The sequence below is a fragment of the Rhincodon typus genome, chromosome 13, assembly GCF_021869965.1.
Source record: "Rhincodon typus isolate 14 chromosome 13, sRhiTyp1.1, whole genome shotgun sequence".
Classification (NCBI taxonomy): domain Eukaryota; kingdom Metazoa; phylum Chordata; class Chondrichthyes; order Orectolobiformes; family Rhincodontidae; genus Rhincodon; species Rhincodon typus.
In genome coordinates this window covers 69,065,594-69,082,243 of record NC_063344.1, presented here as the reverse complement: position 1 = coordinate 69,082,243, position 16,650 = coordinate 69,065,594, and the positions used below count along the sequence as shown (strand labels likewise).

Here is a 16,650-nt window from a genome sequence, read left to right as displayed (position 1 = left end):
CTCATCCCGCCCCCTTGACCTGTCCGTCCTCCCTGGACTGACCTATCTCCTCCCTACCTCCCCACCTACACTCACCTTTACTGGCTCCATCCCCGCCTCTTTGACCTGTCTGTCTCCTCTCCACCTATCTTCTCCTCTATCCATCTTCTATCCGCCTCCCCCTCTCTCCCTATTTATTTCAGAACCCCCTTCCCCTCCCCCATTTCTGAAGAAGGGTCTAGGCCCGAAACGTCAGCCTTCCTGCTCCTCTGATGCTGCTTGGCCTGCTGTGTTCATCCAGCTCTACACTTTGTTATCTAGGATGTTCATCTAGACCTGGGCACTTATCGGTTTTAGTTCTAATGATTTTCTCAGTGTCCTCTCCTGTGTGATTAGAACTGTTTTAAGTTCCCCTCTACCTTTCACTTGATTCACAATCATTTCAGGTATGCTACTTCTGTCCTTGAGAGTGAAGCCTGACATGAATACATTTGCTCAATTTATCTGGAAAATCTTTTCTTTTCATTCACATGTGGGACATTGGCAACTCTAGTTGGCCCAGCATTTATTGCCTGTCCCTAGTTGCCCTTCAGAAGGTGATGGTGAGCTGCTTTCTTGAACCGCTGCAGCCACATGCTATAGGTTGGCCCACAATGCCATTAGGGAGGGAATCATATTTCAAATTCCAGTTGCCCTCCTTGGGGCAGGTTTGTTTCTGCCCACCTTTCCAAATGCACTTCGAGCCCAGAATGGGTAGAATGAAGGTTTCTGATCAGGAAACAGGTTTCTCAGAATCTAACCCCGACCTGAGTCAAAATTTTCTGCTTTTGTCTTCGGTTAAAATTCCTCCCACTGACTTCTGGCCCCCATGAGGTCTCATGAGATCAGGTCAAGGATGAACAAGGAGATGACCTGCTGGGAACCACCTTCCCTCAGCGGATCATTCGTTGTTCCGCCATGTTGAACCACCTTTTCAAGGGGATTAACCATGAGTTGGGGAGGAGTGTTGGTGAGGAGGTCACAAACTGTCGAAACATTGGAATCAGCCTCTGAAAGACAGGGATAAGTACTCACATGACCAACAGATTAAATCAACATTCTGCACTGCTGTCACATTCAGTCATGAATGGTGGTGGGGAATTTAACAACCAATTTGAGAAGGAGTCTCCACACCTCGACCCAAACCTCAATGATGGGTGAGCCCAGCACGCCAGTGCAGGGAACAGGGTTAAAGATTCATAACCACCTACAGCCTGAGGTTTCGAGTGAATGGTCCATCTCGGTCTGCTCCTGAGGTCACCAGATTCACTGATTCCAGTCTTCAGCCAATTACATTCACTCCACATGATCTCAAGAAACAGCTGAGTGCACTGGGCACAGGAAGGAGCTCCACACCATCCAGAACAAACTGATTGGCACCAACTTGAACACGCTCACACACTACTATTGGTATTCCATGGCAACTGGGTATGCCATCTACAAAGTACACTGCAGAAATACACAAAGCTTCCCCTCACTGCAGCTTCCACAACCAACAAACTAGCGACCACAACCAACTCCAAGGACATGGGGACACCACCAGCTGCAAGTTTCTCCCCAGCAGACACCATCCCAACTTGGGTCCCTCATTGTTCCTTCTACTTTGTTGGTTCCAAATCCTGGTGTCTCTCCATCACAGGACTCTGGGTGTACCTACAGCACACAGACTGAACTCAATGGACCACTAATCCAAAACAAATCCAGGCAAACCTTCGGGGGACAGGAGTTCAAAGCTACCCATGGCAGATGATGAAATTAGTGAAAATCTGGAATTAAAAACTAGCCCGCTAGTGATGGTGTAAAAACCTATCTGGTTCACTAATGTCCCTTAGGGAAAGAAAACTGCCATCATTCCCAGGTCTGGCCCATACATGACTCCAAAAATGGGAGAGGCAATGGCTTAGTGGTATGATCGCTGGACTATTATTCCAGAGCCCCAGATAACATTCTGGGGGGCCAGGTTCAAATCCTGCCATGGCAGGTGATAGAATTTGAATTAAATAAATATCTGGAATTAAGAATCTAATGATGACCATGAATCCACTGTCAATTGCTGGGAAAAACACACCTGGTTCACCAATGTCCTTTAGGGAAGGAAACTGCCATTCTTACATGGTCTGGCCTACCTGTGACACCAGACCCACAGCAATGTGGTTGACTCTTAACTGCCCTCTGGGCAATTAGGGATGGGCAATAAATGATGGCCTAGTCAGTGATGCCCTCATCCCGTAAATGAATTTTAAAAAAGACCCGCAGCAATGTGGTTGAATTTTAACTTCTCTCTAAAACAGCCAAGAGAGCCAATCAATTCAAGGACAATTAGGCACCGGCATCAAAGGTTGGCCTTGACAAAGATGCTTACATTGCATGAATACAAAAACAGGCAACAGGCATTCCAGCAGCACTCACGTTGCAAGATTAAATTAAAAAAAGTGATCCATATCATTGCCTGTAAGATTATCATCTTGAAACCACTCACGTTACGACTTAAATAGAAGCTTGCCTGACACTCCTTTTGCCTTTGTGGGTTCGGCTGTGAGGGCGGAAAATGCCAAGAGCAGACCCTCCTGGTTTAACCCTTTCCTGCAGTTTCTCAGCCAGTTCTGTTCCCAGTTCTGTCTGACTCAACTTTCGACTCAGCGATAAACTTATTGTTTAGTTTTAAACTGAATAACCTTGCAAATGTTATTGTCCATCAAATCACACAAATCTAACACATTATTTCAACTATTAAAAATATAATTATGATAGTTCGACAGCCTCACAATTTATATTTTGTTAAACGGGAAGAGTATATTTGACAAACAGGATTAACACTGTCTAACACGCTTCACCTGAATGAACGTATCGATTCTATGGTATTCTAAATACTGCTCTCCTTCACGAGTGAAATTCAGATTGTCCAGAGATTTAACTGTGAGACAAACTGCTCCACTGCAGGTGATCAATTCACGGGTCACTCTGCTGGGATCGTCAGAAATCCAGTGGGATCCCCTTTCAGTTCCCACTCCACGTATTCACACTGCCCTCTCCCCACACCAGCCCCTCCGAGCAGATCCCCCCAAACCAGGATCAGTTCCCCAACCTCTTGAAAAAGCTCCTGCCACCACTCAGAACAATTCCCCCTCATTCGCACAACGGATTCTCCCAACCCCTCAGCAGTTCGCGTGAGTCTCCAGTCCCCAGACCCCTGGCCCAGCATCTCATCCATATGCATAGAGTACATCACAGCTCCCCTCGTGGTGTAGTCCTCCCCTGAGCAATTGCATAAATCAAGCTGCAAGGAAGCTCAACCGGGGGAGAGACAGTGAACTTTGACAACACCAAATCTTTGGGACAATGTTGATAAATGGTAGGAATTGATGCAGAGATACAGTGAGAGATTTGGAAAGGAGTGCGGTGTCATAGACTGACAACGGGCAATGGGTGTGGAAAAGGATTATATATGCAAATACTGTTTCCAACAGGACAGGAGTGTACCTAATGCTGTTATAATAACCCAGCCCCAGACACGTCGGTGTGTAAATGTTGCCAATCACAGGCCTGGACACTTTGAGAGGGTTCGCGTCAGAAAACTATCTGTAAAATCACTCACTAACCCAAAGTTGGCAATGGATCGACCCACATTGTGATGATCCCAAGTGATATGGGGAAAGCTGGAAGAGGAAGCAAGAATCTGAACAATCTTCCAAAGGAAGGTCATTAGAAACAGTCGTCACCTATCATGTTGAAAGGTGTCTGTGCTCGAATGTACATGTACTCGATTATAAGGATGTTTCAACATTCAGGATACACTGGGTGTGTACGTATTGAAACTAAGATCAATTTCACGTGATTTTTCCTGTTGCTGATTGGTCCTTTAGAAAACCTTGTGATATGTTTCATAGACGCCAGCTAAATTATGAACAGGATTAAACCGACAGCTAAATGCAGAGTAGAGTGAGCAACCTTAATGGAATGTAGGGATGTGATGATGTGGTTAAATCTCCAGGATAACATCCCATCAGGGTTGACAATCCTACAAAGCAGAGCTTGTAAATTTCAGTAATGAAGCATCATTAGTTTGGAGGAAAACATGAGGACAATGTTTGTGTAGGAAAATTACTTGAAGATCTTGTGTGTGTGTCTGTGTGGTGCTGTATTAATATTCTTATGTTACGTAGATGCAGTACCAACTAGGTATGTGGATTCATGTTGCTTGATATTTAATAGGTTTACACACCACAAAACTAATACATACTGTATAAAGTAATCTCCAGGCACGGCCTATGGCTTGAGTGATACAGTGCAGGAAGCAGCATCAGAGCAGGAAAGTTGACGTTTTGGGTTGGGACTCTTCTTCAGAAATGGGGGAGGTGGAAGGGAGCACAGAAATAAATAGAGAGGAGGGGTGGAGCTGGGGAAGACATTTTTCAAAATTTCCCCCCCTACCCCGGCTTCATACCATATCCAACCCTCCCTTCTCATCCCCGCCTCCTTGACCTGACACATCCTGTCCATCCTCTCTACCACATATCCGCCCCGCCCACCTCACTGACCAATCCCCACCACTCCCTACCTGCACTCACCTATCACCATCCCACCTACCTTCCCCAGCCCCACCCCTCCTCTCTATTTATTTCTGAGCTCCGTTCCCCCTCCCCCATTTCTGAAGAAGGGTCCCGCCCCGAAATGTCAGCTTTCTTGCTCCTCTGATGCTGCCTGGCCTGCTGTGTTGCTCTAGCTCCACACTGTGTTATCTCTGATTCCAGCATCGGCAGTTCTTACTATCTCACAGTGCAGGAAACTTTTGGCTTGGGTGCTTATTTTCATATTGATGTCTTAAAGAGATATCACTCCAAAGGTGTGAACACAACATTTTTTTTTCAAAGATAGGAGCAGTGCACTGTCTTTCTCTATTCCCTTCACTCCAGGGTCATGACATAAATTTCATTATGACACTCTGCTAACAGTATAGCCTTTCTCTATACTTTATATAGGAGCAAAGATCCATCAACGAGGATTCTTGTAAATGTTCAAAATGCATGATTTATTATTAATAAAACTTATTTAATGCTGACGTGAGACTTTATAAATGCAAAAATGTTGACCCCTCTAAGTTGTCCAAAGCACACCAACAAGACACACGTATATGCTGGGTAAGATGAAATGTCAGATTGCTGTCTGCAAACATTCACTTTAAGGATAAAGAAAACTTTGGCGAAATACATCTTCGTTCACAAATGCAATAGGGTTAAAATTGATTTGCTCAGATAGCTGTCATTCCAAGGTTCTAGAATGTGAAGAGGGATGTCAACCACAAATGAGGAGATAACTCTTAGATCTTTGAAAACACAGCCTTCCCAGTAAACACAGTCTTGAGGATTCTTCAGGATGTTCTTCAAAAGCACAGTCAGGGCTCAGACTGGACTAGTGTCCCAATACCATACTGACCCTACAAGAAGTGGACTTTCAGAAAAAGGGGAACTGAATTGGAAAGCTGTTTTCCAGGCTGGTCACCAAAGAAAAAAATCAAAACAATCTATGAAGCAGAAGCTGCAGCCTCACAGTGATCAACTCTGCAGGGGATCTGCAGTAAACAAGCAGTTATCACAAGACATGTGACTTCCAAGAGATTCTTTATTGAACAAACAGTTCAATTTCAAGTATCCTCACCCTTTCAAAATGATTAAATATGAAGCCATCGTAACACTAGAAAGAACCACATTATTTTACCACTAATGTTTGCCCACAAGTAGTCTATTGCTATAGATAACAGTCTATTGCTATAGATAATCCTTTGGATTCAGCTCCATTGATAGAATGGTGGTTTCAGTTTTCAGTTTTAGCCACATCAGTAATTTGAAGCCACCAATGGATTGGGATAGACCAGTAATTTAACAAGCCTGTATTTTTTTTCAAAAAGGTGTTGGCTACAAACTTATTGATGACTCATTAGTGTGATGAAGGAAATAAAATTACCATCTTTGAAAGTTGGACATTAAAATAGAAACAGATTTTAGTCAGCTTGGCAAAGGCTTTGTTTAAAAGTCATTCTGGTACAGTGACCCTAAATACATCATTGTTTATAAAGCATGTGACTGCAATCAAGTGTTTAGGAGGATCACTGTGGATAAAATGCTAATACCGATAAGTTAATAACAGACAGATTAAACAGAACAGTTTTATTTTGACTTCCAAGTAGTAGAATCAATACGTTCAGAAGTAAGAGTATAGCTCAGTTCAGAGGAACAAGTAACCTCAGCAAAAATGCTTTCCATGATGTGGAGTTTCTAAGCCGGGAGAGCTTGTAAAGAAGTCTTCAAATTGTTAGAACCGATAGGCCATCGGAATTGGGAAAACTTCATGACTCCAAACTTGGAACAGAATCAAAAACTTGATTCTGTAATCCACAGGAAAAAAGACTGGAAGGTATCAATTAAGTCAAAAATAGAGCTGAAATAATACAATAAGTTCTCTAGACTCAAGTCTCTGTAATGAAAAGTGTTGGGAAGCAGATTAAAATGTTATTTTGCTATTTATATTAAGATCTTTTTAAACAGTTTTCCATACTATGTCACTTAGAATCACAATGTCATAGAATTGTACAGCACTAAAACAGACCCTTTGGTCCAACTTATCCGTGCCGAACTAATATCCTAAATTAATCTAGTCCCATTTGCCAGAATTTGGACTATATCCCTTTAAACCCTTCCTATTCCAAAAGCAGCCCAACCAATGTCCTACACAGCCACAACATAATCTCCCAACTCCTATACTCAATTCACTGACCAATAAAGATAAGCATACCAAATGCCTTCTTCACTGCCTTTTCCTCTCCCCAAACCTTTGGCCCTTCATAGGAAGGGTTTAGAGGCAGCACTGATGCAGTCATCAATATAGCAGAGAAAGGGGTAAGGGATGGTACCGGTGTAATTGCGGAAGACGGATAGTTCCACAAATCATACAACGAAGCAGGCATAACTTGGGCCCATGCAGGTGCCCATCCCAACCTCCAAACCCAACACGTCATCCTCCCACATTTCTGCCTCGTGCTCCCACGAGGAGCTCAAACAATTTATCAACTTCACTAACACTTTCCACCCCATCCTCAAATTCACCTGGACCATTTCTGACACCTCCCTCCTCTTCCTGGAACTCTCCATCTCCATCTCCAGAAACCGGCTCACCACTGACATCCATTTCAAACCCACTGACTCCCACAACTACCTGAACTATACTTCCTCTCACCCACCCTCCTGCAAAAATGTTATCCCATACTCTCAATTCCACCACCTCTGCCACACCTGCTCCCAGGATGAGGCGTTTAACTCCAGGACATCCCAGATATTCTCCTACTTTAGAGACCATAGTTTCCCCTCCTCTGTAATTAAGGATGCCCTCAACTGCATCTCCTCCATTTCCCACACTTCTGCCCTCAAACCCCCTCCCCTCAATAACAATAGGGATTCAGTCCCCATTGTCCTCACATACCTCCAAATACACACATCATTCTCGAACATTTCTGCCAGCTGAAATCAGACCCCACCACCAGAAAGATATTTCCTTCTCAACTCCCGTCCGCCTTCTGCAGGGACCATTCACTCCGCGACTCCCTCGACAGCTCAACACTCCCCACCAAACCCGGTACCTTTCCCTGCAACTGCAAGAGGTGCAACAACCCTACACCTCCCCTCTCACCTCCTGTCCAAGGCCCCAAACAATCCTTCCAGATCCAGCTGAGATTCACCTGCTCTTCATCCAACCTGATCTATTGTATCCGTTGGTCCCGATGTGGTCTCCTCCATATTGGGAAGACTAAATGTGGACTCAGGGATCGGTTCACGGAGCATCTGTGCTCCGCACACATCAACCAACCCGACCTTCCGGTTACCGTCCATTTTAAAACCCCCTCCCACTCCCCTGGTGACATGTCCATCCTTGGCCTCTTCCACTGTCAGAGTGAAGCCAAACATAAAGTAGAGGAACAACACCTGAACAACACCTAAGGGCCTGAATATTGACTTCACCAGCTTCAAAATCCTTCCACCCTCAGCCTAATCCCATGTCCAGCCCTCCCCCTCATCCTGACCTGACCTAACCTGTCCATCTTCCTACTCACCTATCTGCTCCACCCTTCCCACTGACCAAACACAATAACCCCCTACCTGCTTCCACTATCACCATCCCACCCAACCTTCCCCCAGAACCACCCCCTCCCTCTATTTACTTCTGGGCTCCCCTCCCCCTCCCCAATCCTGACGAAGGGTTTCGGCCCTAAACGTTGACTTTCATGCTCCTCTGATGCTGTCTATCCTGAAAACACTCCATGATTGTTTTTTTTTTCTTCATGACTATTTTTGCCAATTTGATTGTCCAAATCGATGTGAAGATTAAAGTCACCATGATTCCTGTACAATCTTTTTGTCTTAACTTGTCCTCACTATCGCTTGATTTAATGTCTGTTGTACAGAACAGCTGTTGTTGAGGGGCGCTATGATCTCTTCCCCCAGTGTCTCCTTCTCCTTGTTATTTCTTACCTCTGCCCACATGAATTCTGCATTTTTTGATCCAAGATCATTTCTTGCTATTGTACTATTCCATCTTGGACTGATAAAGTGACCGCACCACCCGTCCCTTCTGAAATGAAAACTGATTAGAACTGCGGATGCTGTAAATCAGAAACACAAACAGAAATTGCTGGAAAAGCACAGCGGGTCCGGCAGCATCTGTGGTGAGAAATCAGAGTTTGTGTGGATGTATGGACATGTGGGCGTGTGTGTGTGTGTGTGTGGATATGTGGGGGTGTGTGTGTGTGTGTGTGTGTGTTCTCATTTCTCTCCATAGACTCTGCCAGGCCTGCTGCGTTTTTCCAGCAATTTCTGTTTTGGACCCTTCTCTTCCCATCTGTCCTTGTGAAAGTCACACGCTTAGTTCCTGGTTTGATTTCCTGGTAATCATATCTCCATAATGGCTACAAAATCAGATCTATTAACCTATATTTGTGCCACTAATTGATGTATTACATTACACGGATTTTGGTAAAGAGCCACGAATTTTGTCTTTTTAACCCCTTCTATCCCCATTAACGCTATTTGCTGCTTTTTTTTTGAATGCTTGAACAATCTGAAGCAGTATCCAGGAAAGCAGTATTGTACCAAAGGATATGGGTAGCCTGTAATGACATGCTTTGCTAGCATCAGCAGGCAGATCCACACACTGAGTGAATAAAAAACAGTCTGGATAAAGACCGTTAAGCCAGGTAATCAACTGTGGTTAAATGAGGACAGCATCGTTTTTATTCATTCACAGGAGGTGGGCATTGCTGGCTAGACCAGCATTTATTGCCCATCCCTAATTACCCAGAGGGTAGTTAAGTATCAAACAGATTGTAGGGGGCTCTGGAGTCACAGACTGAAGAAGGATGGCAGTTTCCTTCCCTAGAGGACGTTAGTGAACCAGATGGATGAACACAGCAGGCCAAGCAGTATCAGATTAGCAGGATCTCCAGCATCTGCAGTTCCTACTATCAGTGAACCAGATGGGTTTTTTTCCCAACAATGGATTCACAGTCATCGTTAGATCCTTAATTCTAGATATTTATCAAATTCAAATTCTACCAGCTGCCGTGACAGGATTCGAACGTGGATCGCCAGAACATTAAAAACCAAAAGAAATGCGGATGCTGTAAATCAGGAACAAAAACAAAGTTGCTGGAAAAGCTCAGCAGGTCTGGCAGCATCTGTGAAGGAGAAAGCAGAGTTAACGTTTCGGGTCTGGTGACCCTTCCTCAGAACCGGACCCGAAACTTTAACTCTGTTTTCTCCTCCACAGATGCTGCCAGACCTGCTGAGCTTTTCCAGCAACTTTGTTTTTGTCACCAGAACATTACCCGGATTAATAGTCCCGCGATTTATCCAGGCTCTGGGCCATTACCTCCCCAACAGAGGTTTGAAGGTGTGTAATGACGTGTGTTGTTTAATTAAAAAACGGGGTTTCTGGGAGACACCCATTCAAGATCCATTTCCCCGCCAAATCTAGTACGACATCAGCAAATTGGGGAGTGTTTAATGCAGTCTTCAACATTAACTCTTTCAGAACCAATGTCTTGCACTGTATTTACACAAAGCTTGAAAAGAACTTCGCGGCTTCTTTTTGAAAACACGAAAGTTACTGGTTCAATAGAATCGCTTCTGTCATTTCCTTTGTGGGTTCAGCTCTGGGAGTGGGAGTGGGGTTTTGGGGGAGAGGGGTGTATGGTGGAAAATGACAGAAACGGACCCTCCTGGTTTAACCAGTTTTTCAGCTAGTGCCGCTCCCTTCTCCTCTGTCCGATTCGGCTGATCACTGCACCTTCAGGGATCAACTCTACTCGTTTTAAATTGCTGACCAGTGAATCCCCTCACTATCACTCACATATTTCACTGTTTATGTCTTGTAAACCACTGACAGGTCACGCCTGAGAAAAAGGGTTAGGGTTGTCGATCTTTTATCATCAAGGCATCAATTTATATTACACTACATACTGCTCTCTGGTAAAAGAAAATATGGTCAGGTGGAACTGAGTAAATGCTCTTTCCACTTTGATAAGAATACTCTAAGCCTGTCACAATCCCACAGTCCCAGGTACAGACAGTGTGACCCAGCTTGGGTAAATGCCGAATGTTTAATCCCGGAAGGACATTTATTGAGAAAAACAATTTCACTTAAATCCAAGGCTGCTTGTAATTATTAAGTTGCTCGAACCACATTGTGCTGATCCGGAGAAATGTGGAAAAGGCTGGAAGAGGAAGGAGGGATCAGAACAATCTTCCAAAGGAAGGATTTTAAACATCATCATCACCTACCCTGCTGAAACGTATCCGTAATCCAGAGATCTAGGACCTGTACGTAAAGATGTCCGAGCCGAGTTTTATGTTCGTTTTCAGACCCCGGAAGTATTGGGAATTAGAGTGATGATGCAAAGATCAACATCCAACCGAACCAACACATCATTGCCATGAGAAAACAGAATTTAGATGGAAAACAGTGTGATCAACTTTTAGGAATTTCTGCCAATGCAATGCTATTGACAATTTGCAAATCCATATGATCAGACATCATGTGGTCACGAAACTTGCAGTCTCACTCTTGAAATTATAAACTACGGAAATCGAGCTTCGTAGGTTTGGGAATATATAACCAGAGCGGCTTCTACCGAGAGAGGGAAAGATATTTGAAGATCGTTCTTATCAGTGTTCTCTCTGGCTGCGTGTGCGTGTGTGGGTTAGTCGTTTATTTGTGTTTTTTGTCTTTGTGCGATGCGCGCTTGTGTGTTTTTGTCTGTACGTATGTCTTTATGCCTGTGTTTGTGTGGCTGTCTTTTTGTCTGTGTCTCTGCTCGGTCTGTGTTTGTGTGTCTTTTTGTCTGTGTCTGTGTCCACATTTTTGGCTGTGTCTGTGTGAGTGCACACCTATCTTTCTCAGCATACGTCTGTGATATGATTCCTGCTTCTGCCATAGGACTGTGAATGAAAATTGCGAATAAAATAAAGAAAACACTTTACAACATGGTTTTTGGAACTTCTACAGAAATCGTGCCAAATGAAGAAAATAACAACATGTACAAACGGTGGTTAATTTACTCAGAGGCAATACAGTGTGGAGCTGGAGGAACACAGCAGGTCAGGCAGCATTAGAGGAGCAGGAAAATTGACGTTTGGGTTCGGGGCCTCCAGTACTGAAGAAGGGTCCCCACCCGAAACGTCAACTTTCCTGCTCCTCTGATGCTGCCTGGCCTGCTGTGTTCATCCAGCTCTACACTGTGTTATTTCTGACTCCAGCATCTGTAGTTCTTGCTATCTCCTAGTTGTTAATTTACTCAGGAATGTATTCAGTTAGGTAGGACCTGGTTAGTAGGGCAATATCTTGAGCAACATGTCCAATAAAAAAATTGCATCGTGGCAGAAAATGGTGGAAATACTAAAGGGCGGGTTTAATAATATCTGTGGGGGAATAGGGAGGGTTAACGTGTTAGTTCTCAGAATGAAAATAATTCAGGTTTGAATTATGTGAAATGGGGAAGGCTGAACAAAGGAGGAAAGACCGATGGTATTCAACCATCCCCAGCTGCTACATTGCACCAACTCCTTACTTTAAAATTGAAAAGGAGAATGCTTCATTTGCTGCACAATCTTCAGTTCCATTGACAACTCCTCAGATAATGAAGCTGTCCCTGTCCTCAAACAGCAAGACCCTGGCAATATTGGGATTTGGATTGATGAGGAGGAGGTGACATTGTCACCAAACAAGTGTCATGTAATGACATATTCAAAGCTTCCAGAAGATTGACTTCTGATTTTGAATCCCTTCCTAATTTGATTGAAATGTTTCTTTTTGCTCAAAGTCATTGATGCTGGCCCCACAAAAAGAAATTATCGATGTCCTTCATAAAGATGCCTGTAAGTTTTCCATTATAATGCCAATGGAACAACATAGGGTCCGCCTCCAATTGTGAACACTCCTCCTACTCATAATTCATTCATACTCAGGCATTTGTTTTTTCCCTTTTTTATCGTCACTGCTGCTGTTTTTCACCTGTCATCCAATCCTTGTCTCATTTTCATTCTGGTATTTAAAGGCATAGACTTGTACAACATGGAAACAGATCCCTCAGTCCAACTCATCCATGCTGACCAGATATTCTCAATGAATCTAGTACCATTTTCCAGCATTTGGCCAAAATCCCTCTAAACCCTTCCTTGTCATATACCCATCCAAATACCTTTGTACAAACCTCCACCACTTCCTATTGCAGCTCATTTTATACACGCACCACCCTCTGTATGAAGAAGTTGCCCTTAAATCCATTTTAAATGTTTCCCCTCTCACCTTAACGCTATGCCCTCTAGTTTTGGACTCCACTACCCTGGGGGGAAAGATCTTGGCTATTCACCCTATCTATGCCCCTCATGATTTAAAAAAAACTATAAAGTCACACCTCAGTCTCTGACACTCCAGGAAAAATAGCCCCAGCCTATTCAGCCTATCCCTGTAGCTCAAAACCTCCAACCCTAGCAACATCCTTGTAAGTCTTTTCTGAACCCTTTCAAGTTTCAAAACATCATTCCTAAGAGTAGGGAGACCAGAACTGAACACAGTACTCCAAAAGTGGCCTCAATAATGTCCTGTACAGCCTCAACATGGCCTCCCAACTCCTGTACTCAATGCATTGACTAATAAAGGCAAGCATACCAAATACCTTCTTCACTATGGAGACAGTAAGTATTACAGATGCTGGAATATCCTGTCTACCTGTGACTCAACTTTCAAGAAGCTATGAACCTGCACTCTAAGGTCTCTTTGTTCAGCAACACTCCCCAGGACCTTCCCATTAAGTGTATAAGTCCTGCCCTGATTTGCCTTCCCAAAATGCAGTATCTCACATTTATCTAAATTAAACTCCATCTGTCAGCCCTCAGCCCACCAGCCCATCTGATCAAGGTCCTCACCTGGTCTGGCCTACATGTGACTCCAGACCCACAACAATGTCGTTGATTCCGAACTCTGAAATGGCCGAGCAAACCACTCAGTTGTATCATTCATTAGAAAGCCTTGTTAAAGGAATAAATCTGGTCGGCTATCAAGCATCAACCAAGGCACCACAAATGGTAATGGCAGACACAGCCTTATGACCTTGCAGAGCCCTCCTCACTAATATCTGGGGGCTAATGCCAAAACTGGGGGAACTGTCTCAAAGATGAGTCAAGTAACAGCCTGATATAATTATACTCACAGAATTATACCTTACAGTCACTGACCCAGACACCACCATCACCATCCCTGGACATGTCCTATCTCACCAGCAGGACAGACCGAGCAGAGGTGGAGGCACAGGGTATACAGTCAGGAGGGAGTCGCCCTGGGAGTCCTCAACATTGACTCCTGATCCCATGATGTCTCGGGGCATCAGGTTAAACATGGGCAAGGAAACCTCTTACTGATTACCACATACTGTCCTCCTTCAGCTGATGTATCAGTACTCCTCAATGTTGAACAACACCGACAGGAAGCATTGACAATGGGAAGACTGCAAATTGTACTCTGGGTATGGGATTTCAATGTCTACCACCAAGAGTGGATCAGCAGCAGTACTACAGATTGAGCTGGTTGGCTCCTACAGGATGTAGCTGCTAGACTGGGTCTGCAGCAAGTGGTGAGGGAACCAACAAGCAGGAAGAACATACTTGACTTTATCCTTACCAATCTGCCAGCTGCAGTTGCATCTGTCCATGACAGTATCAGAAAGGGTGAGCATCGCACAGTCTCCTTGGAGATAAAGACCTTCACATTGAGGATACTCTCTATCATGTTGTGTCTACTATCACCGTGCTAAATGGGATATATTTCAAATGGGCCTAGCAACTCAAGACTGGACTGTGGTACTCCAGTACAGTCCACAACATCATGGCCTGGCACATCCACCACTCAGCCATTACCATCAAGCTAAGAGATCAATGTTGGTTCAAATAAGAATGCTGGAATTAGATAGATAAATTGATGGCGCAAATCCAAGTAAATACATATGATCTTATAGCCAAAATGGAAACATCGGGGATCTGAACCGGAGACTTAAAATTCAGGGATTTTTGAACTTTAAGAGAAACAGGAAGCAGTTAATCAGGAAGGCTAATGAAATGTCAGCTCTTATTTCAAGGGGGGACGGGGTATAAGAGTCGGGAAGTCTTGCAACTGTACAATGGGCTGCTGAGACCACATTCTCCCCGTGTCTGCGTGGGTTTCCTCCGGGTGCTCTGGTTTCCTCCCACAGTCCAAAGATGTGCAGGCTAGGTGGATTGGCCATGCTACACAGTGTTGAGGGATGTGTAGATTAGGTGTGTTATAGGGGAATGGGTCTGGGTGGGATGTTCTGTGGGTCGGTATGGACTTGTTGGGCTGAATGGCCTGTTTCCACACCGTAGGGATTCTATGATCTATGATGATGATGATCAGTTGCACAAGAATAGAATCAAACCTGGGTCCCTGGTACTGTGAGACAGCACTGCTAGCCACTGAGCCACCATGTCACCCTAGGGTAAACTAAATTAGAAAAATAAAGAAATAATAAAGACTGACATTCCAGGCCACCAGGAGACGACCATGCCAGGCCAGGAGGCCGCCTTGCCGGGCTTTGAGTGAGAGCCATGCGTCTGGGAGAAAGAGAGAGGAATGTGAATTTAGGGAGGGGGTGTAGGAGGAGGGGAGATGGACACGTGAGTCTTGTAGAGGGATAGGTGGACTCTGTGCTCCGAGCCTTGGGGGAGGGAGATGGTATGGTGGTGGTGGCATTGCCGGGGATGGGTGGGCGGAGGAGGGATTAAGGGATTCTAGCCTGAGACTCTGGGGAGAGTGGGTTTAGGGACACAGACCCAGTGCAATGTGTTTCCACCATGCTGAAGGAACTAACGTGCCTTATGGATGGTCCCAACTGTCAACATTACAGGAAGATGCCTTGGTGGAGAATTGAAAGGTTGGAACGAACTGCAAGATTGTGGCTCTGAGACATTCATTGGGCAGTTGAGCTTAATTTTAAAGATTCGGAACACATTTTACCCGTTTTCTCATTTGCCCCCTTAGGTGTAAATCTTGCCCCCTGGGCTATGGTGACTCCTGGCAACAGCCTGTTCAGTTGCTCGTTGCTGTGGATTGTGGGCTGCAGGGAGTTGGGGTGAGGTGGGTCTTCTGGTTGTCCTGGATCATGCTGCTCCCCCCAGCTTCAGGATGTCAGGAATCAGGACCACCCAGAGCAGTGGCCAAGTATACAGAGGTATTGAGATGGGAGTTCAGGATGTTTACCCAGTGAACTTGAAGGGTCAAATCAGGACGCTGTGCAGTTTAGCACTGGTGGTGTCACCATTCTCTTCTCCTTCTAGATGGTAGATGTTGTGGGTTGTCAATGCAGTTAGTGAGTTGCCAGTTTTCATTTCTCATTATGTACTTTCTAAATTAATACCACATCACACTTATTTCTCGATTGCTGCTGCAATCATTGTTATTGATTCTTTGTGAGAATGATCAGAATGAAAGGGAACATGTCAGTTGAATTGGAACAAAATGTTGAAAGTACACAGTAAAACTTTTTTTTAATCTTTTTGTTGATACTGTACCCTGAAGGAGCTGCATGAATGCCCATTTGGCTACAATCACCAATTTAACCGGCTGTGTTCACCTTTCAAGTACTTGACTAAACAAGATTATCTGTGATCAGGACTCATTCCAAATAACACAATTTGATGGCCATTGACCCTTGCTGTAATTTTGAGTACTTTACAGCATGCTCAAACACTTAATTTATTTTTGTGGTTGAGAGTTGGAAATTGCAGTTGGTATAGAACTCGAGTTGGTGTAATGTTTGGACAGGCTGAATTCAATTTTAACCCCTCAGGCCAGAAACACTCAGAGGCAGTACCGAACAGTGAATAATCTTGGAGTCATATCTGCCATTGGGAAGAATTTCCAACTACATCTGAACCATTGTGCAAATGGCTGTAACCTCACCTAACTCCACCACTGTGTCAGCTCATTACAGCTTGAATTCATACCCTATAATGGACTCTAAACCCGACTATTCCAACACATTCCTGGCTACGTTCCCACATTCCACCCTCTATAAAA

The 16,650-nt window shown here is 44.3% G+C and overlaps 1 protein-coding gene across 1 annotated transcript in view; it reads right to left on the bottom strand.

Moving 5' to 3' along the window:
• Nucleotides 1–10,918, bottom strand: part of LOC109937112 (lactosylceramide 4-alpha-galactosyltransferase-like) — an 18,195-nt gene extending 7,277 nt beyond the window's left edge. The window contains exon 1 of the mRNA XM_020535725.2: nt 10,845–10,918. The gene's annotated coding sequence lies outside the window, so the exon portion shown is untranslated. The remainder of the gene's footprint in view (nt 1–10,844) is intronic.
• Between the last annotated feature and the right edge of the window lie 5,732 nt (nt 10,919–16,650).